This window comes from Rattus norvegicus, chromosome 7 (genome assembly GCF_021556685.1).
Source record: "Rattus norvegicus strain SHRSP/BbbUtx chromosome 7, alternate assembly SHRSP_T2T, whole genome shotgun sequence".
NCBI classification, from domain to species: Eukaryota; Metazoa; Chordata; class Mammalia; order Rodentia; family Muridae; genus Rattus; species Rattus norvegicus.
The window spans coordinates 48,236,722-48,261,126 of record NC_141540.1 but is presented as its reverse complement, the minus strand read 5'-3'; positions in this window follow the sequence as shown (position 1 = coordinate 48,261,126).

Genomic DNA, 24,405 nt, shown 5'->3' with positions numbered 1-24,405 from the left:
TTCGGCCATAAGAGAAAGCTTCACAATTATACAGAAAAAATGTTCTTCATTTTATTACACGGGAACTCTGCAGTCCAGGGGAATCAGATAACCTTCTAATGGTCATGTAACTTGTTCAAAGTCAAATTATTGGGAAAAAATATTTACAAAAGTGTGCATTTACACAGAGCACTAGATCAAGTAGGCAAGCCAGATCTGTAGATGAAGATTTGCACTCGATGACAGAACCTAAAGATACAAATAGAATGCACTGTCTTTACCTGAAAAAATATGCACTTAAGAAAATAAATGATGTATGGAAGAAGGCATTCTGAGAAGGAGCGAGTACAAATGAGGAAGAGAATCAACAAATTGAGAGAAACTCAGATAATAATCTTGTGAAGCTCATTTGTGTCTGTTAAGGGTTCTGATTGGGTTTTAGTAACATTTAGAAGAATCAGCAGCAAGAAAGAAGTCTGTTGAATGTATAAAATGGATAATAAGTCAATAAGATTGTAGCTGGAAAGAGTATAATCATAATTTCTTAACTAGTCAATCCATCATTAGTGTAACAGGGGAGATGCTGTTTCTTTCCTTTCATTGATTTGTTTAGTGAATATGTGTGTATCCTATCATTAATGCTAGATATTTACAAAAGTGCAAAATCTCAGGATTGGGAAGGAAACATTTGAACAGAAAGAACTGAATGTGATAAGTACAACTGGTAGTTTCAACTAAAAAATAGTCATTTTGATTTTCAATTCAGTATAACTTGCTTTTTAGAAAGTTATCCATATTGACATCTATCAATTCAAAACAGAGGCTAGGAAAACTACACACCAAAAATCCACCTCTCTCTTTTAAAAAAAATCTCAACTCTCAATATTGGGAATTCCTACAACTTTTTAAGTTAGTGGGAGTCAAATGGTCCTTTATTCATTTGTTAGCTTGTAGCTGCCTCCCAGGATCCTCTGCATCCATCCTACAAAGCTGGGGTCTAAACTGTGTTGTTTTATCTCTGAATTCAATAATTTAAACATTTTCCAATTATTACAGTACACAAAAATTCAAAGATATTATTAACTGTAATTCCACAAAAAATGACACCAAAGACTAAAAATGCAAAAATGATTATTATTTTGGTTGAGTGCCTTCATCATTGAGGATTCAGAACATGAAACTGAAAGAATGATAAGTGTATATATATGCACATACAATGACACAAATGACAGAAATACATGCTTAATACATACAATGATTGATTAAGTCTCGTGAGCAACTATGACACTTTAATCTCAAATAATATTATTGCATGGAATAAGAAATAGCTTAATCATAAAATAGCAAATTATGTTTCTTTGAAAAACATTCCTCACTTTAGGAAAACAGTATAACATATTAATATTTTCTTAATTTTCACCCTGTGAAACAGCAGCACAGACAATGGAGAGCTAATTTACATCAGCATCACAACTAGTATTTTTAATATTATGATGTCTTATTATCCAAAATAAATGATTAACATCAACATTTTGCTCTTTGATATTTTCTGTGAAAATACAGCAATGGCATCATATCTGTATTATAAAAAACTAATTTTATGGAGATGTTATCAAAAAGAAAGTTAAAAATTAATCTTTCCATGTTTAAAGCATGTTTAAAGATTGTAATCTGTCAAGAAATTACCTTGCCCATGCAGAAATATTTTCTAAGATCAGAGGCTCAATACGACGTGGATAAAGAAAGCGATCCAGTATTTTATCTCATTAAACGTGAACTCAAATTTTTAAATTTAATTTGTAGTTCAAAATTGATTAGGAGAATCACTAATTTGCATAAAACTGGCTTATTTTCATACCAGCTGCTGAAAATTTTGTTGAACAAGTTTGAGTTTGGCAAGCAGGGATGCCGCCTGTCTTAGGAGTAAAAATATCTACAGGCACGAAAGATGTCTGTGAAGCTAGAGAAATACAAGCCCATGTTTTATGTTTCTGATACGTTTGGGGAGGGGGTGTGATTTTTCCTTCTTGTATAAGTAATGGTACTGGACAGAGGAGAGGTTTCAGAAAATGTGCACTCTCATGCAATGTGCAAAGTGATTAGGACAGCCAATGTGACATGATTATGTTTCCGTGGGTGAACGGGCCAGCTCCCAGATGCGCTAATTAAGCATTTCTCATGATAAGGTGGAATCCATGGGCCTCTCTCATTTCAGTCTTTACTCTTTGAGTCCATTATTTCAGAGAACATTATTTCTGAAATGTTCTCATATCAAATCCCTTTATAGGGATCAAATCTTCAGCTATTGCTCACATACTAGTAACATATCATAGTCTTAGATGCACCCCTACATCTCTGTCTCTTTCACACACACACACACACACACACACCACACACACCACACACAAGACAGGATTTCTCCTGGCTGTCCTGAAACTCACTCTGAAGACCAGACTGCTCTTTAACTCTGCCTCTGCTTCCTGTGCTGTGTCAAAAGGCGTTGTGCCACCACCATCATGGATAGCTTCCTTCCTTTTTTCTTTTTGGCTTTTGAATTGTTCTGCCAAAATAATCCAATGAAAAAGGTGCTTCTGAAAATTTTTTCTCCTTAATTTAAGTTCATTACCAACTTGGCAGAGATAAAAGCTCGCACCAGACTAAATCCCATCACTTAGAAGAGGAAGAAGCCACAAAATTTCACCACTAATCAAGCAATTATTTGCAACTGATACCTCTTGGGAAAGGGAAAACCGATTTTCTCAGTAAGAGTCTCATTGGGGGAAGGGAATTAGAGGAAGGATTGAAAGAGTTGAAGGAGCTTGCAACCCCATAAAAACAACAATGCCAATCAACCAGAGTTTCCAGGGACTAAACCACTACCAAAAGACTATACATGGACTGACCCAGGGCTCCAACTGCATATGTAGCAGAGAATAGCCTTGTTGGGGCAATAGTGGAAAAGGAAGCCTTTGGATCCCCAGTGTAGGGGAATATGGGGAGGAGCAGTAAGGGGGATGGATGGGGGGAATACCTGTATGGAGGAGGGGTAGGGGTAGAGAGGAGGGGATGGGGGACTTATGGACAGGAAACAGGGAAAGGGAATAACATTTGAAATGTAAGCAATGAAATATAGCTAATAAAAACACAAAGAGTCTCATTGGGTATTGCGATTATACTCCAAGGCAGCAAGAGTTGTTGGCCTATACAAAATGCATTTTCTCTTTCTTCGAGCATGTTTTGTTTGCTTTAGGGCTTTTGTTTGTTCGTGGTTTTGTTTTACCATTTTATTGTTGTCCTTGTTTGTTTTGATTTCTTTGTTGTTGATTTTAAGAATACAAAGTTGGGGGACAGAAATGGGAGAATCTGTAAGAGGTTGCAGAAGAAAAAACTAATTTGATCAAACTATATTTTATGAAAAAATATTAATTAAAAATAACTTAGAAAGACATTACAAAATCATCCTATGAACCCAGAATTTTTATTAAAGAGCAGATGCTTCTAAGGCTCTTTGGAAGCTAAGCTCTTCTGTTACACAAAGTCCTATTAAAGCTATCACTAACGTTTTGTTCAGTGACTGAACTATCTGCAATTTATTATTCTACTTACTAATGTGCTTCCAGCTTTAACCAGAAAACTTTTTTTCAAGTACATTAAATTTTAATTATCAGTTTAAAGGAATGTAAAATCCTATTATACAGGGCATTTCAGTAATGCAAGTAGTATCTTTTGTTTCTCTGTTGATTGGACATGTTCTATAATTTCGGGGAATATTATCTCCACTTACATTGGAGTATTTAAATTAGAATAAGGAAGGCAAAATGAAGTTGGCATAATTAAATCAATTTTAAGTTTACAAATTCATATCATAGAACACATCCAAAAGTTTTTACTTGACTACAAAATACATGTTCCAAGATCAAGCTCAAAATACATATTGCTACTCTTAAGGAAAAAATAGTGTACATATATTCATTTAGTTTTAGAGCCTAAATACTTTACTTTCTTTATAGTTTATAGTTATAGTGTCTGTTGACTGTTTCTCTTGTTTTTAATGCTGAATAGTGAAAAATTTAAGAACTGTAAGAGTTTGGTAATTATATTTATTGTAATAACTGTTATGTCTTTCCGTAAGCCACTATACTTAAGCACACCTTGTGAATTGTTTTTAAAAATATCACATTAGACCTCATGAAACTGAAAAGCTTCTGTAATCTTTTCACCAACAATAGGACAAAATCTACAAAGTAAGGAAATTATCATCACCAACCACACATCTGACAAAGGACTAATATCCAAAATATATAAAGAACTCAAGAAATAAGATTCCAACAATTTAAATAACTCAATTAAAAATGAGGTACAGAGCTAAACAGAGAACTCTCAATAGAATAATCTTTAATGAACAAGAAATACTCAAAAATGTTCAGTGTTCAGAGTCAAAAATACTCTGAGATTCCACCTATATCCATCACAATGACTAAGATTAAAAACTCAAGTGACAGCACATGCTGAGGATGATGATGATTGAGGAGAACATGTCTGAATTCCTGGTGAGAGGAGGGCACAAATTTGTATAACACTCTTGAAAATTAATTTGGCAGTTTATCAGAAAACTAGGCCTAGTCCTACTTCAAATCCCAGCTATACCATTCCTGGGCATATAGCCTAAAGATGCCCTACTATACCACAAGGACACTTGCTTGGCTATTTTCATAGCAGCTTCATTAGTAATAGCCAGAAACTTGTAACAACCTAGATATCCCTTACTTAAAGAATGAATAAAGAAAATATAGCCTATTTACACAATGGACTACTATTCAGATATTAAAAACAATGACCCCACAGTGAACGGAATTTTTGGGGGGAGGGCAATAGTGGGGGGAAGATGGGGAGGGGAACACCCATATAAAAGGGGAGAGGGAGGGGTTGGGGGATGTTGGCCTGGAAACCGGGAAAGGGAATAACAATTGTAATGTAAATAAGTAATACCCAATTTAATAAAGATGGAGAAAAAAAAAAAACAATGACATCACGAAATCTACAGGCAAATGGATGGAATTCGAAAAGATCATCCTGAGGGAGGTAACCCAGACCCAGAAAGACAAACAGGGTATGTACTAACTTATAAGTGGATATTAGCCATAAAGTACAGAATAACCATGCAAAAATCCAGAGTCAAAGAAACTATACAAGGAAGGCCAAAGGGAGGATTCTTGTATCTCACTAAGAAGGAGAAATAAATTAGGCATCAGAGGTGGAAACAGGGGGGTATAGGTTCTGAGTGGGAAAAGGGGGCAAGGAGGGGAACGAGGATGGGAACCAGACTTGGGGATAGGGGTTGGCAGGAAAGAGAACAGAAATCATTGGAAGTTATCTCTGGAACTAACGGAGCCATGTAATGGGAAAGCTCCTAGGAGTCTTTGGGGTGACCCTAGTTGAGACTCCTAACAGTTGGGGATATGGAGACTAAAGTGACAACTTCCTGTAGGCAAAGACTAGTGGAGGGAGGGAGTCACCAAACCACCCAGAAAACCTTTGATGAAAAATTTGTCTTTCCTACAAGATTCACAGGGATAAAGATGGAGCAGTGATTGAGGAAATAGTCAAGCAATGACTAGTCTAAGTTGAGACTCATCTCATGGACAAGTCAACCCTGACACTATTATTGATACTATGCTATGCTTGAAATAGAACCAAGCATAACTGTTTCTTGAGAGTCATCATCCAGCAGTTACTGGAAACAGATGCAGAGACCCAGAGCCGAACATTAGACAGAGCTGGAAGAGTCTTGTGGAAGAATGAGATTGAGGGAACCAGAGAGGTCATGGACACTATAAGGAGACCTGTATGGTCAATTAACCTGGGCCCATGCAGACGCACAGAGACTGGACCAACTAAAGAGTATTCACAGACTGTACCTAGGCCTCCAACATGTTTGTAATCTATGTGCAGCTTGGTCTTCAAGTGGGTCCCCTAATAATTGGAATGGAGGATGTGTCTGACTCTTTGGCCTGCCTTTGGATCCCCTTCTTCCCCTAGTTAAGGCTGCTTTGTCTGATCTCAGTGGGAGAGGATGAGCTTAGTTCTGCTGAGACTTGATATGCCAAGGTGGGTTGCTACACATAGGGGACTTCCTCTTCTCTGAGGAGAAAGGAAAGGGGTAATGGGTGGAGGGATTTGTGAAGGGGGGTACAGCTTCAGCGAGCGGGGGGAGAGCTGAGGTTGGAAATGTAAAGTTAAGAAAGAAAGAAAGAGAGAGAGAGAAAGAAAAAGAAAGAAAGAAAGAAAGAAAGGAAGGAAGGAAGGAAGGAAGGAAGGAAGGAAGAAAACATATCATATTAGCATAAAGTTATGTGTTTTTACTTGGAAGAACTTAAATTAATCAATCATTGTTACCTCTCCTTGTCACTTCTTCTCTATCACTAGTGGCATACTTTTCTTGATTGTACACTGTCAAGAACAGATGTATTTAAATTCAATCACCATAATAATGTTATAATTAATTGGAGTATTTACTAAATTTACATTGACAATTACATTGTTGTATTAAAATAGCTAAAATAATCTCTAAAAATTATCCTTGGTTGTCATGTGAGATTGCTATCATATGAACTTTGATAAGCAACATAGCCTCTTAGCACTCTCAGTTCTATTGTTCCATAGCATTTCTAAGAATCCTATGAACTACAGTTATTTCTTTGTCCTACACATTTCTTGACTGCTTTTACATCCTTAAGTCAACGAGGCTATTTCTCTTGTTTATATTCTAAGACTAGCATAAAATTTAAAAATTGACAAAACAAAGGTAATTATATTTAACTGACTTGTGTTACACCTGGATCTCCAATCGAGTAATGTAGGTATCAAGAATTTCACACAATTAAAAGAAAAGAATAAAATTATAAATTATTTATATATATAATTATATATAATTTTGTACATATATACTTAAAAGAATGAGAATAGGAGAAATTATGTAATTATATCATAATCTCAAAAACAAAAGAAATAATTTTAAATATAATTATGTAGTAAATGAACAATTTCATGAACAAATATGCCACACTACACACACTCCAAGGTGTGAGTTTTCATTAAAATCTACCTTTCTGATTTTTTTGGTAATATTTTGTGTCTTTATTTTTATTACTTTTACAACTTTAATAGCTATTTTTGTCTACTTTTGCCTTACTCAAATAGGATATTAACAACATGTGCAATAAAAAATATTAATTAATGGTTTTTGCTTAAATATCATTGATCAAATATATACAAATTTCTAGTTAAAGTTCATCATTTTCTGTTACTTATGAAAACACATATGTTATGATGATAAAACAGACCCTGAATCCATATCAAATGTACTTGGAGCCACTTTTAGAGTTGAGTATTTTATGTAGGTTTGTGGGAACAGAGTAGACAGTTTTTTCCCCATTGATGAGAATGAATATCTGCCAAATTGCTTTGCTCCTATTTTCACTTCATTTGGTGTTGGCATAGTTATTTTACTGCCATATTATTCACCATAGATACAAATTTTAGAATATACATAAGGATTGTGTAAAACTCATGTCTGTTAACTATAGATGTGTGTCTTTTACTTCTACCAGAAGAAAGGCACATCAGAATGCAAGTAAGGTGGGGATCTTGTAAATAATCTAATTTAATTTTTTTAAAAAAATATCTAAATCAATAAGCTTTCCCTCTTCCCAACCAATAAATCAAGTAATGGTTTCAGCAAAGCAGCAAAGTCATAGTTAAGACAAAATAGGAGGAATCACTACTTAGTTTATAGGCAAGCATTCAAAACACAAGACAAGCATTACATGTAACTGTTAGGTCCTGGAATTTGATATTAACTTATCACATCATTTGTTAAATTTGTTGAATGCCTTTATTTAGAAAAAAAATGAAGAAATTGTGTACCAAAAGGAGAGGGATAAAAAGAGAAAAGCATAATTAGAGTATATATTGGGTCATGTCTTACCAATCAAATGCAAGCAAAACTTCAATAGAAGAAAGAAAGTGAAAATATATTCCCTATAAAAGTTTTTTTTAAAAAAATCAATATTCACTAAAATTTAGTTCCATATACTGAGCATTCTCTTCTTTTTTATCTTGATAGTGGATGGTGTCTGTACATAGTACAGGTTAACCTACAACTCAGGTTCTTTTTGTGTCAGCCTCTTAAGTACTGGAATAATAGTCTTGTTACACTCTACCTATTTTGATAGTGTGACTCCATCTTTACCTTAGAACTAATGAAAGTATGCATTCATAAGATAATGCTTTCATGTTGATGTGAAGACTGTATTTCTAGAATAAATGTTTAATTATGTCTCACAGCTTGAAAGCCCACAATGTTCTCTGTATTAGTCTATTCTGTATTGATTACAAAAATTATCCAATTATTGATACTAGAGATAAATTTACTTAGCTCATAATTTTAGGATTTGAAAGTACAAGGTTAGATGGGCCCTATTGGTTTTGACCAGGGTGAGAATCATGACTATTTCCAAAGCATAGAAGAAGCACCTGGGGAAAAAATCAGATATATAAATTTGCCAATGGAAAAACAAGAACCAACGGCAGGAGAAATGATGGCCTGTTGCCAGAAGCTATCAAAGAGAAGCTAAAAAATAGCAGGTGATCTTTACGATATGGTTCTACCATGGATTAAAATCTGTGAAGGATTTGTTCCTGCAGGCAAGGATGAGGAGAATTTCATTTTAGGAAAGATTCATGCTATTAATATGCTTTTCCTGTTGTTATTAAACATATATAACAATCACTATGTATTAGCCTATCCTTTTGGGCAGATTTCTGCAGAATAATGAAGATATACTGTCTTGTAGTGATGCGAAATAGATAAACAGATGAATTCTTGATTCTTGATGATCCTATATGAATCCATAAAATTATATTAGTAATTATTAAACTCTTTTTTAATAGGACAGCTATTAAAACCTTTCTGATGTAAAACTTCATAGAGAACTCTCACTCTTCAAGTTAATTGCTTCTGAGTTAGTAAGGGGTTATCTGCATTTTTAAGAGCACATGCATAGAGGTTGTGAAACCATTAACCAACAGGCTTAAAAATGGAACTAACGGCCTGAGACACCGCCGGAACCTGAAGGAAACAGACCGGATAAACAGTTCTCTGCACCCAAATCCCGTGGAAGGGAGAGCTAAACCTTCAGAGAGGCAGACACGCCTGGGAAACCAGAAGAGACTGCACTCTGCGCACATCCAGACGCCAGAGGAAAACACCAAACGCCATCTGGAACCCTGGTGCACGTAGGCTCCCGGAAAGAGCTGCGCAGATCTTCCCGGTTGCTGCCGCCGCGGAGAGGACTTGGGCAGTGCCCAACGAGCAAACTTGAACCTTGGAACCACAGGGGAGGGCCCAGGAGCGGCAGGACCCCTGCGCCTGAGACACCACCGGAACCTGAAGGAAACAGACCAGATAAACAGTTCTCTGCACCCAAATCCCGTGGGAGGGAGAGCTGGACCTTCAGAGAGGCAGGCACGCCTGGGAAGCTGGAAGAGACTGCACTCTGCGCACATCCAGACACCAGAGGAAAGCACCAAACACCATCTGGAACCCTGGTGCACGGAGGCTCCCGGAAAGAGCGGCGTAGATCTTCCCAGTTGCTGCTGCCATGGAGAGGACATGGGCAGTACCCCACGAGCAGACTTGAGCCTTGGAACCACAAATAGGACCAACTTTTCCCCTGCAAGAAACCTGCCTGGTGAACTCAGGACACACAGAGGCAAAATTCCTCTAGGACCAGGCACTTCCTGGGTTTACCGGAAGTCCCACACCAGCGGATCCCAGCCCGCAGCAGCTCTCTGCTCCCAAACCCCGTGGGAGAGAGACCTCACCGCCTGGTCAGGTGGGCACTCCTGAGGCTGCAGAGCGGAGGAGACCACCAACACTGCCCACCCCTGCCCACATCCCTGGCCCAAGAGGCAACTGTATAAGGCCTCTGGGTTCCCATAGGGGAGGGCCCAGGAACGGCAGGACCCCTGCGCCTGAGACACCGCCGGGAACCTGAAGGAAACAGACCAGATAAACAGTCCTCTGCACCCAAATCCCGTGGGAGGGAGAGCTAAACCTACAGAGAGGCAGACACGCCTGGGAAACCAGAAGAGACTGCACTCTGCACACACATCTCGGACGCCAGAGGAAAACACCAAACGCCATCTGGAACCCTAGTGCACGGAAGCTCCCGTAAAGGGCGGCCCATATCTTCCTGGTTGCTGCCGCCGCAAAGAGCCCGTGGGCAGCACCCCATGAGCAAACATGAGCCTCGGGACCACAGGTAAGACCAACTTTTCGGCTGCAAGTGACCTGCCTGGTGAACTCAAGACACAGGCCCACAGGAACAGCTGAAGACCGGTAGAGAGGAAAAACTACACACCCAAAAGCAGAACACTCTGTCCCCATTACTGGCTGAAAGAAAACAGGAAAACAGATCTACAGCACTCCTGACACACAGGCTTATAGGACAGTCTAGCCACTGTCAGAAATAGCAGAACAAAGTAACACTAGAGATAATCTGATGGCGAGAGGCAAGCGCAGGAACCCAAGCAACAGAAACCAAGACTACATGGCATCATCGGAGCCCAATTCTCCCACCAAAACAAACATGGAATATCCAAACACACCAGAAAAGCAAGATCTAGTTTCAAAATCATATATGATCATGATGCTGGAGGACTTCAAGAAAGACGTGGAGAACTCCCTTAGAGAACAAGTAGAAGCCTTCAGAGAGGAATCGCAAAAATGCCTGAAAGAATTCCAGGAAAACGTAAATAAACAAGTAGAAACACATAGAGAGGAGTCACAAAAATCCCTGAAAGAATTCCAGGAAAACAGAATCAAACAGTTGAAGGAATTAAAAATGGAAATAGAAGCAATCAAGAAAGAACACATGAAAACAACCCTGGACATAGAAAATCAAAAGAAGAGACAAGGAGCTGTAGATACAAGCTTCACCAACAGAATACAAGAGATGGAAGAGAGAATCTCAGGAGCAGAAGATTCCATAGAAATCATTGACTCAACTGTCAAAGATAATGTAAAGCAGAAAAAGCTACTGGTCCAAAACATACAGGAAATCCAGGACTCAATGAGAAGATCAAACCAAAGGATAATAGGTATAGAAGAGAGTGAAGACTCCTAGCTCAAAGGACCAGTAAATATCTTCAACAAAATCATAGAAGAAAACTGTGCTAACCTAAAAAAAGAGATACCCACAGGCATACAAGAAGCCTACAGAACTCCAAATAGATTGGACCAGAAAAGAAACACCTCCCGTCACATAATAGTCAAACACCAAACGCACAAAATAAAGAAAGAATATTAAAAGCAGTAAGGGAAAAGTTCAAGTAACATATAAAGGCAGACCTATCAGAATCACACCAGACTTTTCGCCAGAAACTGTGAAGGCCAGAAGATTCTGGACAGACGCCATACAGACCCTAAGAGAACACAAATGCCAGCCCAGGTTACTGTATCCTGCAAAACTCTCAATGAACATAGATGGAGAAACCAAGATATTCCATGACAAAACCAAATTTACACAATGTCTTTGTACAAATCCAGCACTACAAAGGATAATAAAGGGTAAAGCCCAACATAAGGAGGCAAGCTATACCCTAGAAGAAGCAAGAAACTAATAGTCTTGGCAACAAAACAAAGAGAAGAAAAGCACACAAACATAACCTCAATCCAAATATGAATATAACAGGAAGCAATAATCACTATTCCTTAATATCTCTCAACATCAATGGCATCAACTCCCCATTAAAAACATAGATTAACAAACTGGATACGCAATGAGGACCCTGCATTCTGCTGCCTACAGGAAATACACCTCAGAGACAAAGACAGACATGACCTCAGAGTGAAAGGCTGGAAAACAACTTTCCAAGCAAATGGTCAAAAGAAGCAAGCTAGAGTAGCCATTCTAATATCAAATAAAATTAATTTTCAACTAAAAGTCATCAAAAAAGATAAGGAAGGACACTTCATATTCATCAAAGGAAAAATCCACCAAGATGAAGTCTCAATCCTAAATATCTATGCCCCAAATACAAGGGCACCTACATATGTAAAAGAAACCTTACTAAAGCTCAAAACACACATTGCACCTCACACAATAATAGCGGGAGATTTCAACATCCCACTCTCATCAATGGACAGATCATGGAAACAGAAATTAAACAGAGACGTAGACAGACTAAGAGAAGTCATGAGCCAAATGGACTTAACAGATATTTATAGAACATTCTATCCTAAAGCAAAAGGATATACCTTCTTCTCAGCTCCTCATGGTACTTTCTCCAAAATTGACCATATACTTGGTCAAAAAACGGGCTATCAGACCACCACGGCCTAAAACTGGTCTTCAATAACAATAAGGGAAGAATGCCCACATATACGTGGAAATTGAACAATGCTCTACTCAATGATACCCTAGTCAAGGAAGAAATAAAGAAAGAAATTAAAAACTTTTTAGAATTTAGTGAAAATGAAGGTACAACATACCCAAACTTATGGGACACAATGAAAGCTGTGCTAAGAGGAAAACTCATAGCGCTGTGTGCCTGCAGAAAGAAACAGGAAAGAGCATATGTCAGCAGCTTGACAGCACACCTAAAAGCTCTAGAGCAAAAAGAAGCAAATACACCCAGGAGGAGTAGAAGGCAGGAAATAATCAACTCAGAGCAGAAATCAACCAAGTAGAAACAAAAAAGGACCATAGAAAAAATCAACAGAACCAAAAGTTGGTTCTTTGAGAAAATCAACAAGATAGATAAACCCTTAGCCAGACAAACCAGAGGACCCAGAGAGTGTGTCCAAATTAACAAAACTAGAAATGAAAAGGGAGATATAACTACAGATTCAGAGGAAATTCAAAAAATCATCAGATCTTACTATAAAAGCCTATATTCAACAAAACTTGAAAAACTACAGGAAATGGACAATTTCCTAGACAAATACCAGGTACCAAAGTTTAATCAGGAACAGATAAACCAATTAAACAACCCCATAACTCCTAAGGAAATAGAAGCAGTCATTAAAGGTCTCCCAACCAAAAAGAGCCCAGGTCCAGACGGGTTTAGTGCAGAATTCTATCAAACCTTCATAGAAGACCTCATACCAATATTACCCAAACTATTCCACAAAATTGAAACAGATGGATCACTCCCGAATTCCTTCTATGAAGCCACAATTACTCTTATACCTAAACCACACAAAGACCCAACAAAGAAAGAGAACTTCAGACCAATTTCCCTTATGAATATCGATGCAAAAATACTCAATAAAATTCTGGCAAACCGAATCCAAGAGCACATCAAAACAATCATCCACCATGATCAAGTAGGCTTCATCCCAGGCATGCAGGGATGGTTTAATATAGGGAAAACCATCAACGTGATCCATTATATAAACAAACTGAAAGAACAAAACCACATGATCATTTCATTAGATGCTGAGAAAGCATCTGACAAAATTCAACACCCCTTCATGATAAAAGTCCTGGAAAGAATAGGAATTCAAGGCCCATACCTAAACATAGTAAAAGCCATATACAGCAAACCACTTGCTAACATTAAACTAAATGGAGAGAAACTTGAAGCAATCCCACTAAAATCAGGGACTAGACAAGGCTGCCCACTCTCTCCCTACTTATTCAATATAGTTCTTGAAGTTCTAGCCAGAGCAATCAGACAACAAAAGGAGGTCAAGGGGATAAAGATCGGAAAAGAAGAAGTCAAAATACCACTATTTGCAGATGATATGATAGTTTATTAAGTGATCCCAAAAGTTCCACCAGAGAACTACTAAAGCTGATAAACAACTTAGGCAAAGTGCCTGGGTATAAAATTAACTCAAATAAATCAGTAGCCTTCCTCTACACAAAATAGAAACAAGCCGAGAAAGAAAGTAGGGAAACGACACCCTTCATAATAGACCCAAATAATATAAAGTACCTCGGTGTGACTTTAACCAAGCAAGTAAAAGATCTGTACAATAAGAACTTCAAGACTCTGAAGAAAGAAATTGAAGAAGACCTCAGAAGATGGAAAGATCTCCCATGCTCATGGATTGGCAGGATTAATATAGTAAAAATGGCCATTTTACCAAAAGTGATCTACAGATTCAACGCAATCCCCATCAAAATACCAATCCAGTTCTTCAAAGAGTTAGACAGAACAATTTGCAAATTCATCTGGAATAACAAAAAACCCAGGATAGCTAAAACTATCCTCAACAATAAAAGGACTTCAGGGGGAATCACTATCCCTGAACTCAAGCAGTATTACAGAGCAATAGTGATAAAAACTACATGGTATTGGTACAGAGACAGACAGATAGACAAATGGAACAGAATTGAAGACCCAGAAATGAACCCGCACACTTATGGTCACTTGATTTTTGACAAAGGAGCCAAAACCATCCAATGGAAAAAAGATAGCATTTTCAGCAAATGGTGCTGGTTCAACTGGAGGTCAACAGGTAGAAGAATGCAGATTGATCCATGCTTATCACCCTGTACAAAGCTTAAGTCCAAGTGGATCAAGGACCTCCACATCAAACCTGATACACTCAAACTAATAGAAGAAAAACTAGGGAAGCATCTGGAACACATGGGCACTGGAAAAAATTTCCTGAACAAAACACCAATGGCTTATGCTCTAAGATCAAAAATCGACAAATGGGATCTCATAAAACTGCAAAGGTTCTGTAAGTCAAAGGACACTGTGGTTAGGACAAAACGGCAACCAACAGATTGGGAAAAGATCTTTACCAATCCTACAACAGATAGAGGCCTTATATCCAAAATATACAAAGAACTCAAGAAGTTAGACCGCAGGGAAACAAATAACCCTATCAAAAAATGGGATTCAGAGCTAAACAAAGAATTCACAGCTGAGGAATGCCGAATGGCTGAGAAACACCTAAAGAAATGTTCAACATCTTTAGTCATAAGGGAAATGCAAATCAAAACAACCCTGAGATTTCACCTCACACCAGTGAGAATGGCTAAGATCAAAAACTCAGGTGATAGCTGATGCTGGCCAGGATGGGGAGAAAGAGGAACACTCCTCCATTTTTGGTGGGATTGCAGACTGGTACAACCATTCTGGAAATCAGTCTGGAGGTTCCTCAGAAAATTGGACATTGAACTGCCTGAGGATCCAGCTATACCACTCTTGGGCATATACCCAAAAGATGCCCCAACATATAAAAAAGACACGTGCTCCACTATGTTCATGGCAGCCTTATTTATAATAGCCAGAACCTGGAAAGAACCCAGATGCCCTTCAACAGAGGAATGGATACAGAAAATGTGGTACCTCTACAAAATGGAATATTACTCAGCTATCAAAAAAAAACGGCTTTATGAAATTCGTAGGCAAATTGTTGGAACTGGAAAATATCATCCTGAGTGAGCTAACCCAATCACAGAAAGACATACATGGTATGCACTCACTGATAAGTGGCTATTAGCCCAAATGCTTGAATTACCCTAGATGCCTAGAACAAATGAAACTCAAGACGGATGATCAAAATGTGAATGCTTCACTCCTTCTCTAAAAGCGGAACAAGAATACCCTTGGCAGGGAAGAGAGAGGCAAAGATTAAAACAGAGACTGAAGGAACTACCATTCAGAGTCTGCCCCACATGTGGCCCATACATATACAGCCACCCAATTAGACAAGATGGATGAAGCAAAGAAGTGCAGACCAACAGGAGCCCGATGTAGATCGCTCCTGAGAGACACAGCCAGAATACAGCAAATACAGTGGCGAATGCCAGCAGCAAACCACTGAACTGAGAATAGGACCCCCGTTGAAGGAAACAGAGAAAGAACTGGAAGAGCTTGAAGGGGCTCGAGACCCCATATGTACAATGCCAAGCAACCAGAGCTTCCAGGGACTAAGCCACTACCTAAAGATTATACATGGACTGACCCTGGACTCTGACCCCATAGGTAGCAATGAATATCCTAGTAAGAGCACCAGTGGAAGGGGAAGCCCTGGGTCCTGCTAAGACTGAACCCCCAGTGAACTAGACTCTTGGGGGGAGGGCGGCAATGGGGGGAGGGTTGGGAGGGGAACACCCATAAGGAAGGGGAGGGGGGAGGGGGATGTTTGCCCGGAAACCAAAGAATTATTATTAAGTATTAAATAAATTTAAAAAAAACAAATAAAAAAATGGAACTAACAATTTACTATAGGTGCATGGACACAAGATATAATATTGACTAGGTTTATCTGTTTAAAACTTCACTAATAACTTAGCCACAAAAGTATGGTTTTTAACTCCACAAACCTATACGACTGGTGACAGATGATGAATGTTTAGCCAGATATGCATGCAATCAATATCTTGTAACTTCTTATTCAATTTATGTTTGAACTTCAGTGAACTTTCATAAGGGGGGCTTGATCTATTCTCCTAGAAAAGGTTCAAAAGTCTATGAAATATCACATTGGAATATATAACATTGGAGAAAAAACATTGGAAGTAATGCATTGGAAAAAAGAGCATTGTTACATCAGAGGAGGAGGGGAGTAAAAGATTAGAAGAATGCAGAGTGGACTAATTTAGAAATTATAGGGCAACTTAAAATATTAAGAGAGCAATATGTAGAATACAGAGGAAAAGAGAAAAAAAAAGAAGAAGCTGCAGAGAGAGGAGAAGGAACAGGCAGGCCACTCCTTGTCATGAATCAGAACAGGTCTTTTTTTAGTAGCAAGAGAACAAAACTTTCTTCTTACACACTCAGGTTTAATTCATTTAGCAAAATAAGGATAGAAGCATTTTCTTTCTCTATGCAGTAAAGATTGGAGCTTAATTTTTATCCAGAATTAGTGAGTTCTTTCTTCATTGGTCCTTGTTATTCTCTCTCTCTCTCTCTCTCTATATATATATATATATATATATATATATATATATATATATATATATATATATATATGTTTGTGTAAGTAATTATGAAATATATTGGAAGCTGGGCCCAACTGGTTTGAAGTGAGATTTAAGAATGTGTTGCTCTAACCGAATCCAAGAGCACATCAAAACAATCATCCACCATGATCAAGTAGGCTTCATCCCAGGTATGCAGGGATGGTTTAATATCCGGAAAACCATCAACGTGATCCACTATATAAACAAACTGAAAGAACAAAACCACATTATCATTTCATTAGATGCTGAGAAAGCATTTGACAAAATTCAACAGCCCTTCATGATAAAAGTCCGGGAAGGAATAGGAATTCAAGGCCCATACCTAAACATAGTAAAAGCCATATACACCAAACCAGTTGCTAACATTAAACTAAATGGAGAGAAACTTGAAGCAGTCCCACTAAAATCAGGGACTAATCAAGGCTGCACACTCTCTCCCTACTTATTCAATATAGTATTTTAAGTTCTTGCCTGAGCAACCAGACAACAAAAGGAGATCAAGGGGATACAGATTGGTGAAGAAGAAGTCAAAATATCAGTATTTGCAGACGATATGATAGTATATTTAAGTGATCCCAAAAGTTTCACCAGAGAACTACTAAAGCTGATAAACAACTTCAGCAAAGTGGCTGGGTATAAAATTAACTCAAATAAATCAGTAGCCTTCCTCTACACAAAAGAGAAACAAGCCGAGAAAGAAATTAGGGAAACGACACCCTTCATAATAGAACCAAACAATATAAAGTACATCGGTGTGACTTTAAGCAAGCAAGTAAAAGATCTGTACAATAAGAACTTCAAGACACTGAAGAAAGAAATTGAAGAAGACCTCAGAAGATCGAAAGATCTCCCATGCTCATGGATTGACAGGATTAATATAGAAAAATGGCCATTTTACCAAAAGCAATCTACAGATTCAATGCAATCCCCATCAAAATACCAATCCAATTCTACAAATGTTAGACAGAACAATTTGCAAATTCATCTGGAATAACAAAAAACCCAGGATAGCTAAAACTATCCTCAACAATAAAAGGACTTCAGGGGGAATCACTATCCCTGAACTCAAGCAGTATTACAGAGCAATAGTGATAAAAACTGCATGGTATTGGTACAGAGCCAGACAGATAGACAAATGGAACAGAATTGAAGACCCAGTAATGAACCCACACACCTATGGTCACTTGATTTTTGACAAAGGAGCCAAAACCATCCAATGGAAAAAAGATAGCATTTTCAGCAAATGGTGCTGGTTCAACTGGAGGTCAACATGTAGAAGAATGCACATCAATCCATGCTTATCACCCTGTACAAAGCTTATTTCCAAGTGAATCAAGGACCTCTACATCAAACCAGATACACTCAGAGAAATAGAAGAAAAAGTGGGGAAGCATCTTGAACACATGGGCACTGGAGAAAATTTCCTGAACAAAACACCAATGGCTTACGCTCTAAGATCAAGAATCGACAAATGGGATCTCATAAAACTGCAAAGGTTCTGTAAGGCAAAGGACACTGTGGTTAGGACAAAACGGCAACCAACAGATTGGGAGAAGATCTTTACCAATCCTACAACAGATAGAGGCCTTATATCCAAAATATACAAAGAACTCAAGAAGTTAGACCGCAGGGAAACAAATAACCCTATTAAAAAATGGGGTTCAGAGCTAAACAAAGAATTCACAGCTGAGGAATGCCGAATGGCTGAGAAACACCTAAAGAAATGTTCAACATCTTTAGTCATAAGGGAAATGCAAATCAAAACAACCCTGAGATTTCACTTCACACCAGTGAGAATGGCTAAGATCAAAAACTCAGGTGACAGCAGATGCTGGCGAGGATGTGGAGAAAGAGGAACACTCCTCCATTGTTGGTGGGATTGCAGACTGGTAAAACCATTCTGGAAATCAGTCTGGAGGTTCCTCAGAAAATTGGACATTGAACTGCCTGAGGATCCAGCTATACCTCTCTTGGGCATATACCCAAAAGATGCCTCAACATATAAAAGAGACACGTGCTCCACTATGTTCATCGCAGCCTTATTTATAATAGCCAGAAAATGGAAAGAACCCAGATGCCCTTCAACAGAGGAATGGATACAGAAAATGTGGTACATCTACACAATGGAATATTACTCAGCTATCAAAAACAACGAGTTTATGAAATTCGTAGGCAAATGGTTGGAACTGGAAAATATCATCCTGAGTGAGCTAACCCAATCACAGAAAGACATACATGGTATGCACTCATTGATAAGTGGCTATTAGCCCAAATGCTTGAATTACCCTAGATCCCTAGAACAAACGAAACTCAAGACGGATGATCAAAATGTGAATGCTTCACTCCTTCTTTAAATGAGGAAAAAGAATACCCTTGGCAGGGAAGGGAGAGGCAAAGATTAAAACAGAGACTGAACGAACACCCATTCAGAGCCTGCCCCACATGTGGCCCATACATATACAGCCACCCAATTAGACAAGATGGATGAAGCAAAGAAGTGCAGACCGACAGGAGCCGGATGTAGATCGCTCCTGAGAGACACAGCCAGAATACAGCAAATATAGAGGCGAATGCCAGCAGCAAACCACTGAACTGAGAATAGGTCCCCTATTGAAGGAATCAGAGAAAGAACTGGAAGAGCTTGAAGGGACTCGAGACCCCAAAAGTACAACAATGCCAAGCAACCAGAGCTTCCAGGGACTAAGCCACTACCTAAAGACTATACATGGACTGACCCTGGACTCTGACCCCATAGGTAGCAATGAATATCCTAGTAAGAGCACCAGTGGAAGGGGAAGCCCTGGGTCCTGCTAAGACTGAACCCCCAGTGAACTAGTCTATGGGGGGAGGGCGGCAATGGGGGGAGGGTTGGGAGGGGAACACCCATAAGGAAGGGGAGGGGGGAGGGGATGTTTGCCCGGAAACCGGGAAAGGGAATAACACTCGAAATGTATATAAGAAATACTCAAGTTAATAAAAAAAAAAAGAAAAAAAAAAAACGGCTTTATGAAATTCGTAGGCAAATTGTTGGAACTGGAAAATATCATCCTGAGTGAGCTAACCCAATCACAGAAAGACATATATGGTATGCACTCACTGATAAGTAGCTATTAGCCCAAATGCTTGAATTACCCTAGATGCCTAGAACAAATGAAACTCAAGACGGATGATCAAAATGTGAATGCTTCACTCCTTCTCTAAAAGGGGAACAAGAATACCCTTGGCAGGGAAGAGAGAGGCAAAGATTAAAACAGAGACTGAAGGAACTACCATTCAGAGTCTGCCCCACATGTGGCCCATACATATACAGCCACCCAATTAGACAAGATGGATGAAGCAAAGAAGTGCAGACCGACAGGAGCCGGATGTAGATCGCTCCTGAGAGACACAGCCAGAATACAGCAAATACAGTGGCGAATGCCAGCAGCAAACCACTGAACTGAGAATAGGTCCCCCGTTGAAGGAATCAGAGAAAGAACTGGAAGAGTTTGAAGGGGCTTGTGACCCCATATGTACAACAATGCCAAGCAACCAGAGCTTCCAGGGACTAAGCCACTACCTAAAGACTATACATGGACTGACCCTGGACTCTGACCCCATAGGTAGCAATGAATATCCTAGTAAGAGCACCAGTGGAAGGGGAAGCCCTGGGTCCTGCTAAGACTGAACCCCCATTGAACTAGACTCTTGGGGGGAGGGCGGCAATGGGGGGAGGGTTGGGAGGGGAACACCCATAAGGAAGGGGAGGGGGGAGGGGATGTTTGCCCGGAAACTGGGAAAGGGAATAACACTCGAAATGTATATAAGAAATACTCAAGTTAATAAAAAAAAAGAAAAAAGAAAGAAAAAAAAACTCAGGTGACAGCAGATGCTGGCCAGGATGTGGAGAAAGAGGAACACTCCTCCATTGTTGGTGGGATTGCAGACTGGTACAACCATTCTGGAAATCAGTCTGGAGGTTCCTCAGAAAATTGGACATTGAACTACCTGAGGATCCAGCTATACCTCTCTTAGGCATATACCCACAAGGTGCCCCAACATATAAAAAAGACAAGTGCTCCACTATGTTCATGGCAGCCTTATTTATAATAGCCAGAAGCTGGAAAGAACCCAGATGCCCTTCTACAGAGGAATGGATAAAGAAAATGTGGTACATCTACACAATGGAATATTACTCAGCTATCAAAAATAATGACTTTATGAAATTCATAGGCAAGTGGTTGGAACTGGAAAATATCATTCTGAGTGAGGTAACCAAATCACAGTAAAACACACATGGTATGCACTCATTGATAAGTGGCTATTAGCCCAAATGCTTGAATTACCCTAGATGCATAGAACACATGAAACTCAAGACGGATGATCAAAATGTGAATACTTCACTCCTTCTTTAAAAGGGGGAACAAGAATACCCTTGGCAGGGAATAGAGAAGCAAAGATTAAAACAGAGACAGATGGAACACCCATTCAGAGCCTGCCCCACATGTGCACATATACAGCCACCCAATTAGATGAGATGGATGAAGCAAAGAAGTGCAGGCCGACAGGAGCCGGATGTAGATCTCTCCTGAGAGACACAGCCAGAATACAGCATATACAGAGGCCAATGCGAGCAGCAAACCACTGAACTGAGAATAGGTCCCCCGTTGAAGGAATCAGAGAAAGAACTGGAAGAGCTTGAAGGGGCTCGAGACCCTTTATGAACAACAATGCCAAGCAGCTAGAGCTTCCAGGGACTAAGCCACTACCTAAGGATTATACATGGACTGACCCTGGACTCTGACCTCATAGGTAGCAATGAATATCCTAGTAATATCACTAGTGGAATGGGAAGCCCTAGGTCCTGCTAAGACTGAACCCCCAGTGAACTAGATTGTTGGGTGGAGGGTGGCAATGGGGGGAGGGTGGGGAAAGGAACACCCATAAAGAAGGGGAGGGGGATGTTCGCCTGGAAACCGGGAAAGGGAATGACATTCGAAATGTATATAAGAAATACTCAAGTTAATAAAAAAAAAAGAATGTGTTGCTCATTTATTTCATCCTAGGTGAGAAAAGCTGGCTGGCAGCTCTGCTTCAGTGACTGTGAACATCATTAATATTCAAGATATTACATTGATGTTTTATCAATAAAAAGTGTGGTTAAAACTTAAAAAAAGAATGTGCATATATGTATGTATGAATCTGTGTATGAATATATCTGAGTAATCCATATTTGTTTGTATAAAAGTTTCTCCATCTGTGAGTGCGACTTTCTTCTCCTGGTTCAATAGAAATTTATTGCTCCAAACTTCCCCCTTTCCTAAGAAGCAAGAGGCATCTGGACAAGAAGGACAAGTAATCTTTTACTAAATCCCATGCTGATTTAGGATGAGGTGCTAAATGACAGATTCAGTTTTTGGCTCAAAAGGAACTCAGTCTGATCAGCTACAGTAGCAGAGTGACTTAGACTTAAGAGAGGTAAATGTTTTATTATTGAACAGTAACCCTAAATATCTTATAAGATCAAGTTTTAACCCTATCAAAACTCTTCCCCCTTCCACTGCCTCAATAGGAACCAAGAATAAAGAACAGCTGGATTGGCCTGTGGTAGCTTGTTTGTTAAGCACATTTACTTCTCCAGGGCCAGAGTTTAATTCTATAACCCCGGTCATGGCTCCCAACCACCCATAGCTCCAGTTCTGACACACTTGTGGTCTTCTTGGGTATCAGCCGTGCACATGGTACACAGACCTTAATTCAGGGAAATCACCCATATAAATGAAAGACAGACAGGCAGGCAGGCAGGCAGGCAGGCAGGCAGGAAAGAAGGCAGGAAGGCAGGAAGGCAGGAAGGCAGGAAGGCAGGAAGGCAGGAAGGCAGGAAGGAAGGAAGGAAGGAAGGAAGGAAGGGAGGGAGGGAGGGAGGGAGGGAGGGAGGGAGGAAGGAAGGAAGGAAGGAAGGAAGGAAGGAAGGAAGGAAGGAAGGAAGGGAGGAAGGAAGGAAGGGAACAGTTACCTGAGACAAATAATAAAGCTCCTAGATATGAAATGAACAAGGAAAACTGCATTATATCTTGTTACCTATGCTTCATGAGCATTAGAATATACCTTTGTAGGGAAACATTTTTGAAATTCTACTTAGGCTCCTTGCAAGTATTATTGTGATTTTTAGTTAGGAGGTAGTCAGTTTATCTAATGCTATTAAAATAGACTGCACAGGTATTGCAGAGAAGCATTTAAGTAAATATTGGTTTTTATGTGTCTTTATTGGGAACTATCTAGGATAGAGATATATAAGCTGTATTAATTTACTAAATAAATGTACATTAAAAATAACATTTAGACCTTCTCAATTGTTGAAGTGGTATAGTGATGAAATATTTTCATCTCAAATGGCCCTGGCTTTTTAAATATTATTTACATTTTTATTTTGACTCTCTTATGAGCCTTGCAAGAAGACTATAAAATGAAATTCTTCTAAGAGGGAAATCAAATCCTCTATGATTTCAGACTGAAAAAGAATCATTTTTTTCTTCATGAATATCCTAATAAGAAATCTATCACAATAAATAATTTATCAAAGGTTCTTCAAAATCCATAAATCAAGACTCAGTGTTACCCTACCATGATGTTAGTGTTTGTCAACTAGACACGATGTAGAATCACCTTGCAGACCATACTTGAGGTAAACCATGGGGGATTAAATTATCTAGACTCTGGGCTTAACTGTGAGAGGTTATGATACTTGGGTTAACTGAGGTGGGTGACAGTTTTCTAGGCTTGAATGCTGTATTAGGGTTTTACTGCTCTGAAAAGACACCATGACCAGGGTAACTCTTATAAGGACATTCAATTGGAACTGCTTACACATTCAGAAGTTCAGTCCATTATTATCAAGGTGGGAACATGGCAGCATCCAGGCAGGAATCATACAGGAGGAGCTGAGTGTTCTTCGTCTGAAGGCTGCTAGCAGAATACTGGTTTCCAGGCTGCTAGTGTGAAAGTCTTACAGCTCACATCTACAGTGATACACCTACTTGAATGGGGCCACAACTTCTAATAGTGCCACTCCCTAGGCTGAACATATATAAACCATCACAGGTATTAAACTATATGAAAAAGGTGTGAGTTTAACAGAAGCATTTTTGTTCTGTTTCCTCTTTCTTCATTATGGAAATTACATGACCACCTACTTGAGACTCCTGATGCCTTAACTTCTCTGTGTCACTGCCCTAGATCCTTCAATTGTCACCTAAATAAACCACTTCTTTTCTGAGTAGTATTGTCAGGATATTATATCAACAGGAAAATAAATTAAGAAAACCCCTTCTACCTCTTTGGATCAGTCTTCTCTAGCCTGTCTCTCCACAGTGTAAAATCGTTATTGCTCTGCAACATAAATTTAATGGCTTGTGAGTTTTTGCTGAGTTCCATTATCTTTTTAAGATAAGAA